This window comes from Salvia miltiorrhiza, chromosome 7, assembly GCF_028751815.1.
Source record: "Salvia miltiorrhiza cultivar Shanhuang (shh) chromosome 7, IMPLAD_Smil_shh, whole genome shotgun sequence".
NCBI classification, from domain to species: Eukaryota; Viridiplantae; Streptophyta; class Magnoliopsida; order Lamiales; family Lamiaceae; genus Salvia; species Salvia miltiorrhiza.
Window position 1 is genome coordinate 32,447,509 of NC_080393.1, and position 21,744 is coordinate 32,469,252.

At 36.6% G+C, this 21,744-nt stretch overlaps 1 long non-coding RNA gene across 1 annotated transcript; it reads right to left on the bottom strand.

Moving 5' to 3' along the window:
• Window positions 1-478: 478 nt before the first annotated feature.
• LOC130996045 (uncharacterized) lies at window positions 479-3,283 on the bottom strand. The gene is made up of 3 exons (XR_009092373.1): window positions 3,123-3,283; window positions 1,336-1,402; window positions 479-730 (listed from the first exon to the last, which is right to left on the bottom strand). It is a non-coding gene; the product is annotated as an uncharacterized LOC130996045 (long non-coding RNA).
• Between the last annotated feature and the right edge of the window lie 18,461 nt (window positions 3,284-21,744).

Sequence of the window (21,744 nt, forward strand, 5' to 3'; positions counted from 1 at the left end):
AATCATATAACATCATATGATATAAACGCTCTCATGATTCATCATGTAACATCAACATATGCTCTTACAACATAATAACTCATTATTAATCATGTTGTCATCCTCAAACTCAAACTATGCACCTTTAAAGTGTAACATCATAACTCATCATATAACCTCAACATCATGCTCTTCAAAATTTAACGTCAAATAAACTTTGAAATTTTACATACCTCGTTGAGCCTGGTGTGATGGTGCGCTGAGCTCACGGTTGTTAATAACTATTAGTCTAGTGACTCATTCTAGACTAAACTCAAGACTTCTAATTCAGAGCTTTCCTTCGCTCTGATACCACTCTGTCACAGCCCGCCCTAACTATGGATAGTTAGGCCGAGTGATCCACGACTAGGGATGGGGTTAAAGAAGAAGGGGAAGAAAAAGGGGCGTCATTTATAGCCGTAAAACTTACTCATCTTAATAAAACTCGTCATTTTTATTCATTAATACTCAATTGAAAACAGTCTATGAAAGACAACATAAAACTTAATTAATATCATTAATCAAGTTTTACATCATATGAAACCATTCTCTTAAGACTCAAAGTATGACATAACATACTATAACATCAACAACATCTTGCAGCGGAAAGTAGCTAGACATATGTATGAAGACATATTCTAGACAGGTTAACTATTTATTAACAACCCTGGAGACTCCGCTCATTGCAGCACCATCATCACATCAGCTCAACCTGCACATTTAGAAAACATATGCAGGGCTGAGTACAAAAGCACTCAGTGGGCACGTATGCCTAGGTATAAAAATACATGCTTCAAAACTATAAATTGTCATGCCATCATAATCAGTACAGCAAGGGAGTTTTTCGCTAAAAAGGCCCAAGCTTACTAAGTTCATTTGTGATTCTTAAAGTTCGTCTGATCAGACTAAGTTCTTTTGTAATCTATCATATCTGGAACTTTGTGCCGGAGAGGTGGCCACCTCTCACGGTCACTTGACCGGCCAACCCACTAGATGACTCACGGTCACTGGTGTACACTAGTCCTGGCAGGATAGCTATCAACTGCTCAAGACCCGAATTCGATTGCATCATTGGCAAAGCCAAAGCAGATAGATATCATACTAAAATTTAAACATTTTATGGCAAGACAATACTTGAAATAACTTTAACTCAAATATTTTGTAACGAAATAACTTGCTCAAATGTAACATTAAACTCATTTGATAGATATATATAAAACTGAAATTAACAGTTAAATCATCTCATGCATTCATTCGTATAAGAGGCCTACGACACGCAGGGGATTTCTATATACGTATAGTAAAAGTAATGCCCACCTCGTTGTGTCTCTGTATCAATGAGTAACGTCACTCTCTCCCTCAAGTCGTTACTTCCCAAAAGGACCTTCATCGTTATGAAGAATTGGTGAGAAGTTATAAAAGAAACCTCGATTAATAATCTAATTTCTTTTATGAAACATTAGTATCTCTAATGTTCATCTCTCTTGATTGTTAATCAATATAACAATTATTATCTCTCGTCATTACTCATTAATTATAACATCCTTATGTTATAATTAGCAGCGCTTCAATTAAAAGAAATATTTAACACATCGAAAAGTCCACTTTCTTAGCAGATCTATTCGCTCTCATCTCGTCTAATTAACCAATTAGAAAGTTAAACTTTCCATTAGGTATGTATTTGAGTCACAGGTCAACAAGAATTGACTATGCTCAAATTCTAATTTCACTAAAAATTTCGACATGACCTATTCATATATAATGTCAGCCACGAGATTTCAACGCGTGAATCTCACTACGTGAACTCGTCTCTCGACTCAAAACTTAACATCTTGACATCTTTTCAACGCAAACCAAACAATTCAAAATCATCAAAACTCTTTATCAGTAAACTATCATTTATACTCGACACCAATTGTTCGAGTGTCAGATACCAACATTTATGTGCGTTAATCATAACTCTCATACCAATTGATCTCAAAAACTCCATGAAGTGTAGTTCACTCTAAAAATGGTAGTTAACCAAAAAGGTTAAAGGTTTTTGGAGATATTGCTCTTTTAGTGCAGGCTGTCAAAGATTGACAGTTTCTGCCAATTTGGTTTAGGCCATTAGAAACCAAGGCAAACCTTAATAAAATTCCATCAAATTTAATCATCCAAAACTAAAGGTATCCTTGAAGATTTGGTTAAAATTTCACAAGAGAAAACGTTCATATGATCTGCCAAATAAACAATGAAACTCATACACTTTTACTGTTGGACAAATATGACAGCAGAACAGGGCATTTTTGAAATAATAAACTGCTCTGTTTCAGAGGTCATAAAAATCGAAATCTTATGTTTTTAGAAAAGTATTGAAGTCTAGTTTCGTTTAAAAAAAACGGTGATGCAAAATCCTTCATGGATTAATAGATATAAACGTTTTTGTGAAGTCTACCAATAGTTGACAGATTCTGTCAATGATTTTTCAAAATATCTTTAAAATAGCAAACATCATCCAAAAGACATGAAATTTTGCAGCACCGAAATACACATATCATAGATAAACATACTAAAATTTCAGAGCCATCAAGCAATGAAAACTCATCGAAACATAAGCTTGAAACTGCTGTAAAATTTTGACAGAATTCCAGTTTTAATTTCGTTCAACAATTATCATCCATAAATTGTAAATCAATTAGCATGCTCATGTGATATCGTAGAACACATATATGCAATAATATTCATCATGCAACGTCCCAAACTTCACGAATTTAAATAATCATATTCTAAAAACTTATACAATTTTCGTGCTTGGAAAAATACGAATTTAATATATATCGATCCTAGCATACCCCTAAGCACAAATATCAAGTCAAAACGATCAAACAAAAATCGAAAGACAAGCTAATATGTGAAAAACGGGGCTGCCCTCATGGGTTTCATAGCTACGGTTCGTTCCGTTCTTACTCTCTTCATTAAACATGCTCGATATCTACCCAAGAACATCATACTAAAATTTCACGACGATCCGACGTCGTTTCAAAATAAAGTCGAGAATCGACGTTTTTCGACGTCGACGAAAATCGAAAAGAAAACCATCAAAACGTAGGTAGAGATCTTACCTACTTAGATACGTGATCGAAAAGATGATCGGCGCTCGTCTCGGTGCTCAAATCGGAGCTCAAAAGCTCAAACTTCTCAACAATGGTGTTTGCGTGAATTCTAGTGTGTGTTTTGGGTGTTTGTGTGTGTGCTGCGTGAGTTGTGTGTGTGGCTGCGTGAGTTAAGTGAGGGGAAAGGGGTTTGGGGGGTGGTCAAGGGTAGGGTAGGTAGATATTTAGCCGTTAAATATCTCGTCTCGTCTCGTTTTAACGACTAACTACCCGTACTCTTCGTTACTCGCCCTCTCAACCTCTACTCACTTTCATTAAACTCGTAACTCTATATAAATATAGAAAATACAAGCTCGTTCTCGAAAATCTGATAAACGAGATCTGCACGTTTATCGAGAAATCCCGATTCACTATTCACTCGTCGTCCAAAAATAAAAACTTTCATTATTGGACTCGTATCGAAAAACTAAGAATATTTCTCGACGACGTGCACGTAAGATTTTGAAAGTCGACAAAAAGACGAAATAGCAGTATTTTACTATTCATCATCAAAAAGTCAAAAATTTCAAAAACGTCTTAACGGACTCAGATTTCACTTCCGAGTTCACCGTTCTCATTCAAATAATTATCTCGAATTATTCAAATACTCAAACTCAAATACGGATATAAAATCCCACATCATCAAAAGAACATCTCAACATCTTTAAAATATAACAACAAAACTTCATATAACTCTTCATCTCTTTACAAAGTAAATCAAACAAGGGATCTAAACCCTAATTACTCAAACTCAATCAATTAAACACGTCATCAAAAGCCCGGGTATTACACATATAGGTTCATAACAATTACTATGAAAATATCTTTGTAATCCCTTTCCAATGGTGAATTGGACATTGTAAAAAAAAAAACAGTGACCAAATACTTGTAGAAAAAAAAATGACCGTATATAAGTAAATCTCAAGGAAAACATAACTAATAAGACGGTTATTTTCTGGATATGCATAGGATCAAATATATATGCAGCCAATATAATTATTTCGCATCAAATGCCCATATAAAATATATGAATATTATCATCATTATTTCAAGTTAATCAAATTTTTGCATTGGATGCCTTTATATAATTGCGATAAAATATCACTAATTCATAAGTATTGTTACACACTTGAAAAATGCATGGCCATATAAATCGATTGTAAATTTACTATTTGTCGACGTATAAAAGAACTCTTCAAATTATCTTAACAGACATAAATGCTTGTCCATATTAACGAACTTCATAGTTTTGTCGAAATATTAAATAGTCCAAACAAATGCTCGTACAAACAAACGACAATGTCAATATATTTGTTAAAAATTAAACATGCAAAGTTATTATGAAAGTTCGTTAAAAATGTTCGCACGACCGCTCAAATCCTAATGTCTTCTGTATTATCGTTCTTCTAACATGTTCATGCAAGCGCACTGTTTTGAGCAGAGCAGAGCAGAACTCCGACTGCCAGAGCAGAGCAGACCGCGAACGGCCAGACTAGAGTGTAGCAGCGTTTAGAGATTTTATTTTAATTGTCTTCTCCAAAATTCGTTAACGCTGATTCTGAAGATGAAGTCACCTACATTCAGTAAGCTGCTCTGGTCTGTTCGTCCGAGCTCCGATCTGCTCTGCTCTGGCATGGCGTTCCGAGCTATGATCTGCACGGGCCCCGAGCTTCTCGGCTCAGGTACGGCCATCAAAGCATAGTTGGGGTTTTTGGTAAACCATAAGTCCGAATCATTGTTCGTGAGATAAGCAAATTACCATGTTAAAGAAATCACATGTTCATATACACGAGCATACAAATTTCAATAGTCCATCTGTAATTCACAACATTCATTAATTAACCTGTGTTTATCTATATTGCATTTTCATGTTCACACGAACTTCCACTCTTGTTCATACGGTATCTTCATGTTCGTAACTTTAAGTCATACGAACTTCAAACACATGTTCACAAAAAATTTATGTCCATATAAGTAATGTTTATACTTAACCATATCATACCTATAAAACACCAACAAAAAATCAAACCATAATATCTCGTAACTGTCTCATAAATTAGAATGAATTGTCTATGTAAAAAATCAACCCATAATATCTCAAAACTCTCTCGTAGATGTTATAATTTATTATCACCATATAAGAACTCCATCAAATTTTGCTGCATTCTCTGCCAATTCGGCCTCATATGTTGCAGATGACTCACGCAAAATATCATCTTTATACTTGTTATTCTCCCACGATACAATCGTTGCACAATATCTCACCCTCAGCAATCTCAGTTGATGTCCTGATGCATTAATTAATCCAGTACTCCAATTCTCAGATGTATCTCCTTCGAAAGTCTCCATATGCCTCATCACATACAACCCAACATCCTTTGAATCGACGCTGGATGACAAATTAAGGTCCACAACTTTTACAGTCGATTTTGAAACGGATGCCGAACTTAAAGGTTCATTGTTGTTGGTTAGAAACTCCACCAATAATGACCGCTAAAATTAAAGTAACAATGTATTATAAAACAAAATTTTTCAAAAAATTTACTAAACCATTTCAGATTGGAAACTTACCATAATAGAACACAAGTCCTTGTAGTTGGAACCAACAGTATGTTTCTTGACGACAACAGAAGTGTCTATGATGAATATAACCTCCTTCGGTAGGTCAATACATAGAACATATGCCCGGTCGTCGGCAAAAATAGGGAAAACGAACTGGCAAGGAGATTAACAAAAAATGACATTTGATTGCAAATAAACATTAAGAGTAATTACAAATCATTACCATATCAATAGAGCCAAGTGCATTTGTTTGATACAAGCGCAGCTCACGATCCATTCCCTCGAAGAATAGACTCCACCGTGATATATATGACATTCCAGTCTGGGATATGCAATCGATCTGTAACTCAATATATAAAAAAAAGGATACAAAAAAGTCCATCAACATTCCCATCACAAAATAAAGTAATATTTTAACAACGAATACTTACGTATATGTCTGTCGAGGTAAAGAACCGCGTTGGTTTATTGGAAGAACCAGTTGTAGAAAAATGATTCAGGATCGTGGACCATGCGTTAACTATCGATGGTTGGACTACAGCCCCTATTCGGAGACAAACTAGATCGAATCTACACAACTCTGTGTCCTTGAACATGAAAATAACCTTCCCTCTGAATAATAGGTTAAACAAACAAGTTAGATATATAACATACAGATGCAAATTTGTCCTTAATATAACTTGAATTGTCAAAGTACGTACTCCGCAAGAAAATCACTGTATAGACAATACATGGCAATGGCTTTCTCTCTAATGCTTAGTGGTGTCGTACAGCAGGGGCGGTTCTGGGGGCGTGCGAGGTGGTCGATCGAACAGGGCCCCGAAAAAATAGGGGCCCCAAAAATATAGATCCATATATATTATGTATATATTACATAAAACCTATAAAATCAATAAATTGTGTAAGGTAGTGCAGTTGGGAAGGGCTATTTTCTGGACTTTGTTTATCTGTGATCGAATCCTACTTGTAGCAAATTTTTGCGATTTTTTTTTCAGCTTCTTTTTTTCTTTAGCGATTTTTCATTTCTAATTATTTTTGCGATTTATTTATCATGGCAACACGAGGCACATTATTATTTTCTGAAACTTTTTTTTTCAGCTTCTTTTTTCTTTTAGCGATTTTTCATTTCTAAAGATTAACAGCAAGGTAATTTCTTTAAAAATTTTAAGTAGATCAACACTTTGTTAGTGAATGACATAATTTTTTATTTATTAAGTGAATTCGTGGGACGGAAGAAAGTATTGTTTAATCAAATATTTTTCTTCCATCTTATCTTTTCTTTCAACGATTTTTCAATTCTAGAGATTATCAAGGTAATTTCTTTAAAACTTGTAAGTAGAGCAAATTTCTTTAAAACGTGTGAATGACATAGTTTTTTTATATATTTGTTAAATAATTTGACAAAAAAATATATTGTTTAATCAAATATTTTTATAATACATTTTTTTCTTAATTATGAATAGAGGACCCAAATTTAAGAAGTCGCACAGGCCTATGTTTCCCCAGCCCCGCCCCTGTCGTACAACATACAACATTATCGATATTGTTTGCTCTGTAATGCAATTTCCTAACAGGAAAGTCCTTCCTCACATAACCATAGATTGGTGATTCTCCTCCTATAACCTTTCATATTCATTAAAAAAAAACACGTGTTCCAATGAAATGAAAACATAAATCACTTCATAGTTAACTTGATTATATGAATTTAATAAGAGCTTTTATATTTAATCGTACATTGGATGGTGGTTCAGATGAATTCTCGTCCAACGGACAAAGGGCTGAACGCAGCCTATTTCCATATCCTGCCTGCTTTTATAAATCACACATTATGATTAAAATACAAAGCTTTATATTGATATAAAAAATTAGTATAAAATTTAAGTTGTGAATCCTACCGTTTTAGATGGTGTACAACAATCTTGGTTCTTTTTGTTTCCTATGTTAGCACCATTGTAGCTCACCTGATTCATACTCGACATAATTTTAAATTCAAAACTGTATTTCCCACGATATATTTAAATATATTCCAGACCGAAGCAACTAGATCCGGACTTGTATACTACATATAAAATTATAAACATACAACTCACAGCAAATAATATATAATAATATTAGTTCAAAACATACCTGTACAACACCTTGCTTGCTCGACGAGGGAGGCGTTTCAAACGAAACTGGCACCTATTAAGAAACAGGAGATGTGGCTAAGTTAATAAATTATTGAAAGAATTATGCTGAAGACAATACCTGCGAGATTTATACCTCACTCGGAATAACAAATTCTTCGTCCGCAACAGATCGAAGCTTGGGATTTCTAATTTATTTGTGTCGACAATCTTTGGCTTGCATAATGCTTCAGCCGACGTAGCATCCATCCATGCATAGAACTCTTTTGGGTATGTTATATCGTCTTCCAAATCCATAATAACTGTTGGTTGTTTCTCTTTCTTCGGCATTGTAATCTCTATACGAGCCCCAGTCAGTTTAAACACTTCACCCAAGCTGTCTCTAAAGAATTTTGATCCCTTCTCCTTTGTTGATGCACTGTTTGCAAGAATGCCCAAACGAGCCATACGATCAGATATAAACTTAGCATCCTCCCTAAGTTTTTTCGATATACTGTAATCATCATCAGCTCCTATTTGTTCTTCGCACTTTTCTGGGTTCTTGACCTTCACACCATACCTATCTGGCAATGTCAGCGGTCCACGTAATCTTCCAATTCCAAATCTTTGTTTCGTCATCTCTATTCGTTGACGTTCACGTAGATCACTGCTTGACCAGTTCATCAGAATAGGAAAAACTCTCTTAGTAATGGTGCCGGTGATGTTGATACGATCTACATAAAAAAGCTGCATCAAACAAATTCCAAGCATTATATAATATAAAATATGATTATTATCAGTTAAATAAATATTCATATACATACTCACCACCAAAAAAATCGAGGGCCCTGTATACATCTTGGTCTCATCGCCACCCCAGGTATCTCTATTCTCAATCAGACTTCGCACCATGTATTCTGCCCAGTCCCATTGAACAAGTTTGTCAACATCACCAAGTGTATTCAATATATGAGGGTGTACCGTGCCATTCGAAAAGCTTTCAAATATGGAGAAACACATAGCGATCATAAAATGTCGCTTAAACCAAGCCCCTCCAGTCTTGCATTTCAGCATTTCGTTGACTACCAAACCAATCTTGATCTTATCTCGATTCTCAACACGAAATAGAGAAACCCACTCCTCAAACAGTTCATTACTCGTTTGTCGGTCGAATCTTTTGATCCTCCGAAATCCTTTGGGTATACCAAACACACGATATACATCATCTTTCGTAACCTTTACTCGAAAACTAGTACTAATCTCAATTTCACACGTCTTTGGGTTGAAACTGTTTAAAACCCAATATGCAAGACGACCAGGGAGCTCTTTCACCCTCAATTCAAGGATGTTACCAAATCCTATATCCCTAACTGCATCCTTCTGAGCAGCATTAAGTTTCAGCAACGCATCGTGGAAAGAAGCAAGGGTTGTTCGTGTATTCAGAGATAAAACTTTATTTCTCGTTTCAGGCTGTACAGACCCGACTTGTTTGCTTGAGGCTACAGATTGTATGACAGGAGCATCATCGATTATAATCAAATCAGACATCGATTTGGACGCTTGGTGAAATTTGGTACTGGTCTTCGAATGGCGTTTGTAGTAAGATGCACTATTGTCTACAAAAGTTTGTAAATATATTTGAACTTACAGCGACCTCAACATCAAATCCGATTTGTTAAAAATGCAGATGAAAGGATATTAATGAAAACATACCCCTGTTTAGTTCAATCTGAGATATACGACTAGCAGCACGGAAAGAAACTTTTTGTTTACCTATATATACATATAGCATACAATAATTACAACAGAGTATAGAACACATGATTATTGAATTGAAAAAAAATTTATATCTAAACATACCACTTTTCAACAGCCTGGACTGCTGATTAGAAACCACCTTCTTTCTTTTCTTTTCTGGTGACATAGAGGAATCACTTGTTGTATCTGAAGATAACAAAAAAACATCCCTAGTTACTATCAAGGCTGAATAATATTCAGCAAAAAAAATATTAAATACCTCGAACTTTTACCTGGTACAATAACCTCATTGCCATGAGACGATTCCATAACTATGACAAATAATATAGTCAGTATTCATAAACAAACTTGTAAAATTTCACATCAATTTAAATATAAATTTCAAAAAGTACATTTTTACGGATCATTATGGACACAGACTGAAACAGAACAAGTCAAACTAAGCTCAACAAGCATCGCATCACACAAAAATGAGTTCAAATGTGCTCATAGTATCATATGGACCAAACAATCTCCAACAAACCAAGAGTTAAAATATGTTGAATAAACTAAAGCTTATTACATTCGTAATTCATTGTGAAATAAAAAGTTCCCCAAACATAACTTTGCCAGTGGTATAGTGCAAAAACTAGATGGAATTCAGATTCACAGACATCAAGATTTAACCTTTCATATAGTTATTTTTCGCAATGGCGTCTACCTTACAACAACATCCTTTTTCCTTAACTCATTAGGCGAATTGTCTTAACACATTCAAAACTATTTATCGAACGATAGAATTAATCAATGAATCATCTATCGGATATTAGATTGGATCGAACCCTAGAATGAATTACTGAAACTAAATTTCAACAATTCAAAGTAGTATACCTCAACCAATTCATTGAATTACCTTAATGTAGACGGTGGATGAATTGAACTCCTTGGATTTTTTCGATCGTAAACATGAATTGGAAATCCTTACTCGTAAGAATGGTTCAGTATATATGTCGATTCTAATCTTCTGTTCAGCTTTAGGATTCAGCGAAAACCCAGAAAATCTTGCCATTGAATTCATCTAAGAAAGGAATGTCGTGGATTCAGGGATTTCATAAACTTACCAAAAACATAGAATTTGTCATGACTTGTTTGCCCTTATACATTAATTCAGAATAAATTTCAGATTAGTGAAATTCACGAAAATTATTGCAGTTGAATAATCTGGTCCGTTGATTTCGAGTAATCTGAAGGTTATAAGTTGGTCTTTATTCTTCACCTAAGATAGTGGTTGTTGTAGAAACCAACCCTATATATATATATATATATATATATATATATATATATATATATATATATATAGTGTTTTGGCAGGATTATTATTGTAGTTTTACAGCTTCCGTTACATATTTTTTTTATATTGGAAAAGAGAAATAAAATTTTGATAATTTTTCTATTACACATATAGTATATTTTAATAACTCATTGGTTAAGTATTATTAATTTTAATAGTAATATTTATTAGATTACTATATTATCAAAAAGGGAATTCTTTTTCTATTTTTCTTTATAACCTATACTTAAATTAACATTAGAGAAATGAAATAAATGAATATTTTTGGTAGCATCTCCTATTCGCAAGGGATGGGGGCGTTACATCACCCTTCATTCTCCAAGGCTGATGTCTTCCTCTCATTAGCCCAAACATAAATGCAGGGTTGGAAATTTCCTGGACGTTCTTGGCAAGTACCGAATAAGGCTATCAGTTCTGCGAACGAGCGCAAACATCCTTCTTCTCAGTTCCGAAAATCGCTCGAATAAACTTAGTGCAGGAATCCATGTTCTACGAAGAAGTCCCGAGCATGGCCATTTTAGGATCGTAGCAGAGCTGAAAATTCCTGCTCGAAGGAGTCCCGGTCAGGGCTGGAATCTCGGGCAATCCGAGCAAGGCTGGAGACCCGAGAGTCAGCACGTACGGAAGACTTGAATAACAAAGATAAGCAAGACTGGAACGATAGAGATGGAATATTCCAAAATATCTGAACCTAACCCACAAAATGATCTAGGCGAACGAATCCCTAAACCCCAACGTGTAGTTGACGCAGCCACTCAGGGACGATGAATGACACGTGGCGAGGGATGGTGAACTCGCCGTTACGTCGATAAATGAATTCGTTCTTGGCACAATCAAGAAGAATTCGATAATCTCAAGAGAGAATACTCACAATTTTCATATATCAAAGTCGGTTAAAAATTCGTCCAACAATTAACAGCCATATATATAGGCAAAACTAAACCCTAATCTAATGAAGAAAATAACGTAAAACAAGGAAACTAAAGAAACTTGTTCCGCAAACATTGACAACTCTGGCGAGAAAACCAGCTCTGGAAAAATGCCAACTCTGGAAAACGCCAACTCTGTTCTGAACGTTAGCTCTGCACTACACTTCAGCTTTGCTCTGGACTTAAGCTCTGCTCTAGACTTCAGATCTGCTTTGTACTTCAGCTCTGTTCTGGACTTCAGCTCTGCTCTGAACTTTAGCTCTGTTCTGCTCTAGATTTTCAGTTCTGAAAGTTTGCTCTGCTCTGGCTCTGGAAGTTTACTCTGCTCTGGCAATATATTCTGCTCTGCTCTGAACTTTCTACTTTGCTCTGACATTCTACTCTGCTCTGCTCTGACATTCTGCGCTGCTATGCTTTGGTATTCTGTCCTGCTCTGCTCTGGCATAACGACTCCAGTTCTGGCGAGCTTGGCTCTGTTCTGGCGCGAGTTTGGCTCTGTTCGGGCTGCATCATTCCCCTCTTCTTGAAAAAGATTTGTCCTCAAATCCAAGTCGTCAATACAAATACCTGGATCAAAAACAAAATCTTCGTTTGTTGCAAGAAATGATTGTTGGGCCATAGTTGTTCCCTCGTGTCCATCATTTGTCTTGCCGGGATCAAAAACCAGATGCTTCGGCTCTAACTCTGATATTTCTTGGACCTTGAACATGAAGAATTTGTTGTTGAAAATACCTCCATGCTTCACGTCTCTTCCGAACAGCCATGGTTGCTTCAACCATTTGTATGTAGCGTGGGTGCTTTCGAACAGCCATGGTTGCTTCAACCATCAGCGCTTCATCACCAAAAACTACACTGTTATACTTGTCTATTTGAAACGGAACCTTCACCAACTTCATCAGCTTGGTATCTCCAATATCATGCTTCCATTGCAGCGTAGGTTGCTTGAACAAGATCAGTTCAAACTTATTTGCACCATCACAGCGCTGCTCCTTTTCAACACCCTTATCTTGCGTCAACGCCTTTGCTTCCAAAGTAGATGGAATAGATTCCTCAAGCAGCACTTCCTCACGTGGCTCCAACTTAGGATTAGACTCATCAATGTTGATATCAACCTCTCTATCAACTACCACCAATTCTTTTGGATGCAGACATGCCTCATCTTTGATATCCACCTCGACTTCCACTTCATCCTTCATCTCGTTTGAATTCAAATAGTGGCGTGGCTGGGAAATATTGACAGTGTCGTCGAGTTGTGGCGTTGGCAAAGGCTGATTCTCCCGCTGCTCGCTCTCAATGGGTTAAGTTTGGGTACTCAAAACTTCCGTATCTATAAAAAGCTTGCCCATAGTTGGCAAAATCTCCTCTACCTCCTCTTCTCCGTCTGATCCCTCCAAGTTTGGTATATCGGGATCGGTCTCCTCACCATCAGTCACCACCTCGCCATCATCTCTCACGATCATAACGTGTGTGTTCGGACACTCACTCATAGAATGCCCGAATCCCAGACACTTGAAACACTTTTCATCTCGATAGCAACCATCGGAAACTGTCGGATTGCCCCAATTTGCTGAACGCATACCCTCTGTTTGAAACCGAAAGAACGGCTTGTTGTCATCACTAGGCGGTGCCTCTTTTGTACATTGATTTCATTTTGATGAGAAACCACGAGAAACTGGTTGAGACTTTCTCCAATTACCTGGATTCTGGCGCTGATTGCTGGTGTTGTTGGTGCCATAAAAGTGTCGACGAGCAGTCTCGAAGTCTTCTTCTTCACAAGGTTGAGACTGCCTCCAATTGTGTTGATTCTGGCACTGATTGATGTAGTTGTTGGTGCCATAAAATTGTTCAGCGGGTCTGTCATAATCCCTTGCGCCACTTCGTCTTGTCTCGCTACCATAAAACTGTCGACGATCATTCTTGAGGTCTTCATCCCACTTATCCCACTCTCCTCCAAGATACGATGGATGATGGTGTTTCTTTCGGATTGATGGATTATTTTGTCACTTCATATCCTCACGATCCCTTGCTCCAAGTCGTCTGTGCATTCTGCCATCAAATTCTCGATCTAACCTCTCACGTATAGGCTTAAATGCATCATGTACCATTCTCCGCACCTCTTCCCTGGATACGAAACGCGGACAAACTGATACCAAATGATATGATCATCTCCGGTATTGGTATGAACTTTGCCGGTCCGATCACACAAACACGCACGGAAGACTTGAATAACAAAGATAAGTAAGACTGGAACGATAGAGATGGAATATCCCAAAATATCTTAAGCTAATCCACGAAATGATCTAGGTGAACGAATCCCTAAACCCCAACGTGTAGTTGATATGCAGCCACTCGGGGACGATGAATGACACGCGACGAGGGATGGTGAACTCGCCGTTACGTCGATAAATGAATTCGTTCTTGGCACAATCAAGAAGAATTTGATAATCTCAAGAGAGAATACTCACAATTTTCATATATCAAAGTCGGTTAAAAATTCGTCCAACAATTAACAGCCATATATATAGGCAAAACTAAACCCTAATCTAATGAATTAAATAACGTAAAACAAGGAAACTTGAAAACAAGGAAACTAAAGAAACTTGTTCCGCAAACTTTGACAACTCTGGTGAGAAAGCCAGCTCTGGAAAAATGCCAACTCTGGAAAACGCCAACTCTGTTCTGAACGTTAGCTCTGCTCTACACTTCAGCTCTGCGATCTGGACTTAAGCTCTGCTCTGGACTTCAGATCTGCTCTGAACTTCAGCTCTGTTCTGGACTTCAGCTCTGCTCTGAACTTCAGTTCTGCTCTGAACTTCAGCTCTGTTCTGCTCTGGATTTTTAGCTCTGAAAGTTTGCTCTGCTCTGGCTCTGAAAGTTTACTCTGCTCTGGCGATATGTTCTGCTCTGCTCTGAACTTTCTACTCTACTCTGACATTCTACTCTGCTCTGCTCTGACATTCTCTGCTACTCTGCTTTGGTATTATGTTCTGCTCTGCTCTGGCATAACGACTTCAGGTCTGGCGAGCTTGGCTCTATTCTGGCGCGAGTTTGGCTCTTTTCGGGCTGCATCAGAACTTGAGAAGGACGGGGGTTGAATATGCAGGTTGGGTGAATTTGCAGATCGATGACGATGACGATGAACGGTTACCTGGACCAGATGAACTAACTAATTGGTTAGTTCTGGTTATCCCGTTGGGCGCTGCAGCGTCACTTGTGAATATTGAAGATTATCAGCTACTACCTCGGGAGCTGTCAAAGAATTCTTATTTTAATGGCAAAGATGATCCGATCGTTTCAGTCGGTCTGTGGAACATGAAGCAGGGCAAGGAATCTTCTGTCACCAAATCAGACAACAGACGTATTTACTTCAAATGCAAGCATTCAGATAAGTGCCCCTTCAAGCTCAGTGCATCATCTCAAGATGGATCAATTTGGGGTGTGTATAAGTTTACCAATGAGCACTCATGCGACGGTGATTTAGGGCGCGTAAAGCGAATAAAGGCCCACGCAAAAATCGTTGCAACATATTTAGCACAGAAAATACATGACAATTGTGAGATCTTGAAGCCGAAGGCCATCCAGCTGGAGCTGCAACGTGAGTATGGTGTACACATCAAGTACGATGTGGCATTGCGAGCTCAAAATCGAGCGACTGAGATGGTTTATGGTCGACATGATCAATCCTTCGAGATGCTGCCTAAATATTTATACATGTTGAGACAATTCAATCTCGGTTCGTTGGTGGAGTGGGAAGTTGACCCTGATAGCCGATTCAAACACTTATTTGTTGCTCTTAGAGCTCCGGTTGGTTGTTTCATGTTCAACTTACGGCCAATGATTGTAGTCGACGGCACACACTTGAAGGGCAAGAATAAGGGTATTCTGTTTGTTGCAGTGAACAAGGACGGCAACGAGAGTGTATTCTCACTCGCGTATGGTGTTGGCCCAAAAGAGAACGATGAATCGTGGATGTAATTCATGTCGCGCATCCGACGAGTTTATGAGTAAGCCAATCCACTTTTTTTTTTCAAAGATTCACTCAAGATACAATGCAGCCTTGAAAATCTTAACAAATATAAAGTGGTCAATATTTGCCTATTAACACTCAATATTTTGTCCTTTTATGGGTTGGCTTCATGCTTGGATAGAAAGAAAAATAATAATAAAAAAAAAGAAATAGAAAAAGTTAAAATTGCATGCCTTTATAATACACGACCGGACACATTTAGGGATGGCAACGGGCCGGATCTGGACCGGGTCTGGCCAATACCAGATCCAGATCCGTTTTCATATACCAGATCCAGATCCGGATCCAGATCCGCGGATCTGAAAATTTTGGATCCAGATCCAGATCCGTCAGATCCACGGATCCGCGGGTCCAGATCCATGGATCTAGTGTTTTCAAATTAAATTCAAAAATAAATTCACAAAATTCACAAAATCAACGACGGCGGCGGTGGAGTGCGGCGAGCCGAACTGGAGTGATAGAGGCGGCGGCCGAACTGGAGTGACAGAGGCGGCGACGGCGGTGGAGTGCGGCGAGCCGAACTGGAACGACGGCGGCTGGAGTTGCACGAACTGGAGTGTGTTGCACTGCTGCTGCTGCTGGCGGGCGAGCGAGCCGTGACTCCAGCGGCGGGCGATGGAGGGAGAGAAGGAGGGAGCAAGCGAGCGAGCGTGACTCGGGCGGGCGGGCGAGCGAATCGGAGAAGGCGACCGGCGATGGAGGTGAGGCGGCGTGACTGAGGCCGAGAAGGAGATGGGAGTGAGTCCAGAGATGGAGGTCAGGCGGCGGGGAGTGAGAAGACCGAGAGGGAGAGAAGAGATGAATTAGAAATTAGGTTTTCAAAGTTAATTCTATTTTTTTTAATATATCTAATATTATTAATAAAATAAATATAAAAAATAAATAATATATTTTTAATTAAATCAGATCCACGGGTCGGATCTGGGTCGGATTCGGATCTCAAATGTCAAGATCCAGATCCGTTTTAGAAAATGAGATCCAGATCCGGATCCAGATCCGCGGATCCAAAAAATTGAGATCCAGATCCGTCAAATCGGATCTGGATCCACGGATCTGGACCGGGTCCAGGATCCACTGTCATCCCTAGACACATTGCATGCATTCAAAATTTAAAAGTTAATTCTAAATAGGGTCGACTTTTATACATGCATGAGTGGAAATTTAAAATTAATTCAAAAGTTAAAATTTCCATCAAATTTGAAAAACCAAATTCGGTCAACTGACTTGTTTTTTATTGGAAACTTTAAAAAAATGACATGTGTAAGAGCTCAACATTGATGTTGACATGTAGGGGTAAGATAGACATTTAGGGCATAGAATACTTTGTTTTATAACTTAGGGCATTTTTACCATAAAACTTAAGGAAGTGGGCATTTTAAATTTCAACTTCATTATTATTGGGACAAAGAAAGTACTATTTAACATAATATAAAATAAGTGAAAATAAGTTTATTTAAGAAACATTTTATGCAACTCCAAAAATAACATAATATTTTAGGAAATATTTTTCTTTTCTCCAAGGGGTGACAAGTTTTTATTGGAAAAATTTAAACAGTCGAAGTCAATTGTTATTATTTCCCACTTAATTTTTTAGAGTAATTCTATTCATAGTACTCATTTTATTACTAAAAAAAATTAACACATCCAACTCACACTTAATTCAATCACAACCATTTATATCATACTTCCTCCAACTCGTAAGAGTGTATCCTTATTTTTATTTTGGGACGTCCCACACACAAGAGTGTGCATTTCCTATTTTTGAACGTTACCTCATCACTAACTCTTTATTTTATACTCTAATTTTATAATAAAGTAAATCATTTTCTCTACTCTCAATGCATTCATCTAACATTTTATTAAAACTCGTGCCACCAAAAATTATGCACACTCTTGTGGGACGGAGAGAGTATAATAATGAAACTTTTTATCCACAACATAAAAATCATTAAATATTGCATTAAAATTATGGCAAAAAAATGCACGAACTTTGAAAAAAATAGTAATTTTCACCTGAAATTTCAATTAAGCCAAAAACTACATGAATTTAGATTTTTGTTGTAATTTTAACCTAAGTTTAATTTTCGGCGAAATTAGAGCTTAGTTATTAGTCAGAAGTTCACTTTGATATTGGTCTAAACTCTGATGATGAGAAGTATTTAGAAGCTCACAGGTCTAAAAAGACAAAAAAATAATATATTTGACTTAATTTCAACTGTCAACTAAACTTTAATTTTGTTGAAAGTCAAATTTAGATGAAAATTACAATAAAATTATTAATTTATATAATTTTTTTGGCTTGATTAAATATTCAGACGAAAATTGTACTCCCTCCGTCCACGAAATGAGTACTCATATTTCCTTTTTCGTCCGTCCACGAAATGAGTACCCATTTCCCTTTTTGGCAAGTGTACCTCACACATCTCTTTAATTAATACACTCAAAAAGTGGGACCCTTAAACTATTCACATTACACTCCATACATTTCTTAAAACTCGTGCCGTCCACAAATGGGTACTCATTTTGTGGACGGAGGGAGTAATTTTTTTCTAAGTGCGCATATTTTTTTGGTATAATCCCAAAATATATGCCCATCAAAATTGTCTCACTTTTTATATAAGGACGTAGGAGTATATCATAATCTCTCAAATTAAAATTCCAAGAAGGGCTGGTCTTGGGTGCGACCGTCGCACAGTGTGCGACGGGTCCGCCCCGGCCCGCGCCCGACCCGACCCGCAATCCAGACCCGCAATCCTAAATCCTAAATTATTACATTTGTTTATAATAATTATTACTTTTAATAAGCATGAAATATACATTTGTTCGCACAAATGTATACTTATATAAATATAGGTATTTTCCTTCATTTAATATACAGTATTATATTTTCTAAACCCTAAATTCTATAAACTAAACCCTAAACCCTGTAAACTAAACCCTAAGCGTGAACACTAAACCCTAATAGGTGAAAACTAAACCCTAAGCATAAGATATACATTTGGTCGCACAAATGTATACTTATATTAATATAAATATTTACCTTCATTCAATATAAAACATTATGCATATCAATATACATTTATATGAACAAATGTATATATTATGTTTATTAAAAGTAACAATTGTTATACACAAATGTAATAATTAAGAGTATGGGTCAAACCCACGCGGGTCAGGATTCCGGGTCAGGAGGGCGGGTTTGGGCCGGGTCGACCCGGTCGCACACCTGTGCGACCGTCGCACACCTGTGCGACCTGTGCGACCGTCGCACAGGAGAATTAGCGTTCCAAGAACATAAAATATCCTGAAATTGCATTCCTTTCGAACTCTGAATCCAAGATTTCGGTATTGCTCCTCGACGGCATCATTGTGTTGCCGGCTGTTTGCAATCTTGTCTGCGATGGCCTAAAACATCATTAATTCTCAATCAAAGTCAACAAGAGATGATATGTCGTTTGTGTCTTGGTCAATGGTTGAAGCTTCATCAACATCTCACGCGCTTGGGCTCCATCAAAACTGCTCAAATTGATACAGATTTGATTGATCTTGATCAATCCACTCCCTTCTCAGACACGTCTCTCTCTCTCTCTCTCTCTCTCCGTATAAATTATGCCTTTTGCATGATGTTGGCCACTTGATTTCTTGCTGGTGGAGAAGAAAGAACATTACAAAATTTATTATGGAGCCGCTAGCTTCCACCAAGGTGTTCTAGACTTCCAGTTTGTTTTTCTTTTCTTTGATTTTTGGGGCTATAGAGTATACGAGATAAAAGACTATGTCAATTAATATTTGGGTAATTTTAAACATAGCCCCAAATTTTCTCATGGTAGCCCCTTATTTAAAAAAATAATAAAATTAATTATGATTGTACTATTATATCCTTATAACCAACATTTAAAATTTATAAAAAATAATTTCAAAGAACACATACAATCTCATTATTTATATAGCCTCAACTAAAATACTTGTAAATAATTAATTTATATAGCCCCAACTCAAAAATTAAGAACATGAAGCGTGAAGAACATGAATATTTTTCTTTTCCTGAGTAATAACCGAAGTCTTCATTTCACCAGCAAGAATTTAATTTTTTTTTCCTCCTTCCGTTACAACCCACAAATTCTCTTTTCCTCTTTCTCTTTGTCTAGCAGATCTGAATATTTGTTTTTGAAATTTTCGTTTTCTTATCATGTCAGGAAGATGCAATATCTACAACTTTGAAACTCTGAAAATCCTCAATATTGTCCATCCCAATTCTTTATAATTACGGGAGTCGAGAGGCATGTCGATTTTTCAGCACCAGCAGCTTCTCGAATGAGAAAACTGCTTTGTGTTTCTCGGGTCTTGTAGAGGTTATTGCGCAGTTTAAGCTGTTGGAAATAAAGCACAAATCTCAGAAATTCCACTTCCTCTGTTTCTAGGATTTAGTTTTTTTTTTTCGCAAATCCTCCATTTATGAAAGCTATATCAATCCCTTGGCGATTTGTCACTGTTTTATTTTGATAATTTTCACTTCATTTGGGCGATTGATTGGGAATTGATGGCGGCAGAGTGGCACCAATTCCTTCAATCAGTGTTGTTGGAGGTCATCTTTTGGTACTTGCTAGTGAAGCTATTCACGCATTCATGGATTGTGCTGCTGCTGGTGTCTAAACTTTGATTCCTGCCCAAATTTGTTCTTTGCCTAGTTCGAGTAGGTTGAATTTTGGGGCTCATGTGCAATTCCTTGTTCTTGTGTCGTGGAGAGATTTAAATTGAAGCTAATCCAATTTTTGTAAACCTTAATAAATCATAAATTTAAAATTGGAGCTATAAGGATATAATTGTAAAATTATAATTATTTTTATTATTTTTTAAAATTAAGGGCTATAGTGAGAAAATTGGGGGCTGTGTTTAAAATTACCCTTAATATTTTTATTATATTTAAAAATTAATTCAGGGCTATAAATTAAAGAGCAAAAATTGAGCTATCTACAAATCATTCCTTCTGCAATTGAGGCCCGTAAATGAGGATGAACAGAATTTCGATATAAGTCCAGCTCATAATGTGGGCTTTAGCCCGCAGAAGGAAGTTAGAAGTTATATTAAATTTAAGGATTAATTGTAGGTTATGGCCTCATCTGAAAAAGTGGCCCCAATTTTAAAAATTATAACAAAATAGCTTGAATTTTGGAGTAATTTATAAAAATTGTTTGAAATTAAAAAAATTAAAAAAATGACATGAACTTTGGAGACATATGTAAAATTAACCTAAACTTTTAATACTTTCAAAACATTCCCATACTTTTTTTAAATATTCTTTCTAATATTTTTATGGTTTAACTTAGGAAATCAAATCATTTTTTATTCTTAAAATTAAATGTTTCTCGATCTCCACCATTTTGTGTTCTCTCTCTCTCATGACAACTCTCTCCCATGCCGCCTCGCCCTCTGTCTCTAATTTCTACTGAGGAGCCGAGCGAGAGTGGCGAAGGCAAGGGCTATGACAATCTGTGGTGTGAAATAGAGTTACCGTAATAGAAAGAACGCAAAATGGGGGAGATTGAGAGAGATTTTTTATTTTTAGAAATAAAATTAATTTGTTTCATTTGAATTTTTATAAACTAAACTTATAAAAAAGTTAAAGAAAATTTGAGCATTTTTTTAAAACATTTAAAGTTCAGGTTATTTTTTGTATTGTTTAAAAGTTCAAGCTATTTTTACAAATTATTCCAAAGTTCAATATTTTTTTCTATATGTTTTAAAGTTTGAACCATTTTTACAAATGATTCTTAAGTTCAGACCATAGCTACAATTAACCCTAACTTTAAAGACATTGCATTACTATTTAGGATGATTCTATTATTATACCCTGATTTTATTCTAATTATGTTTTTCACCC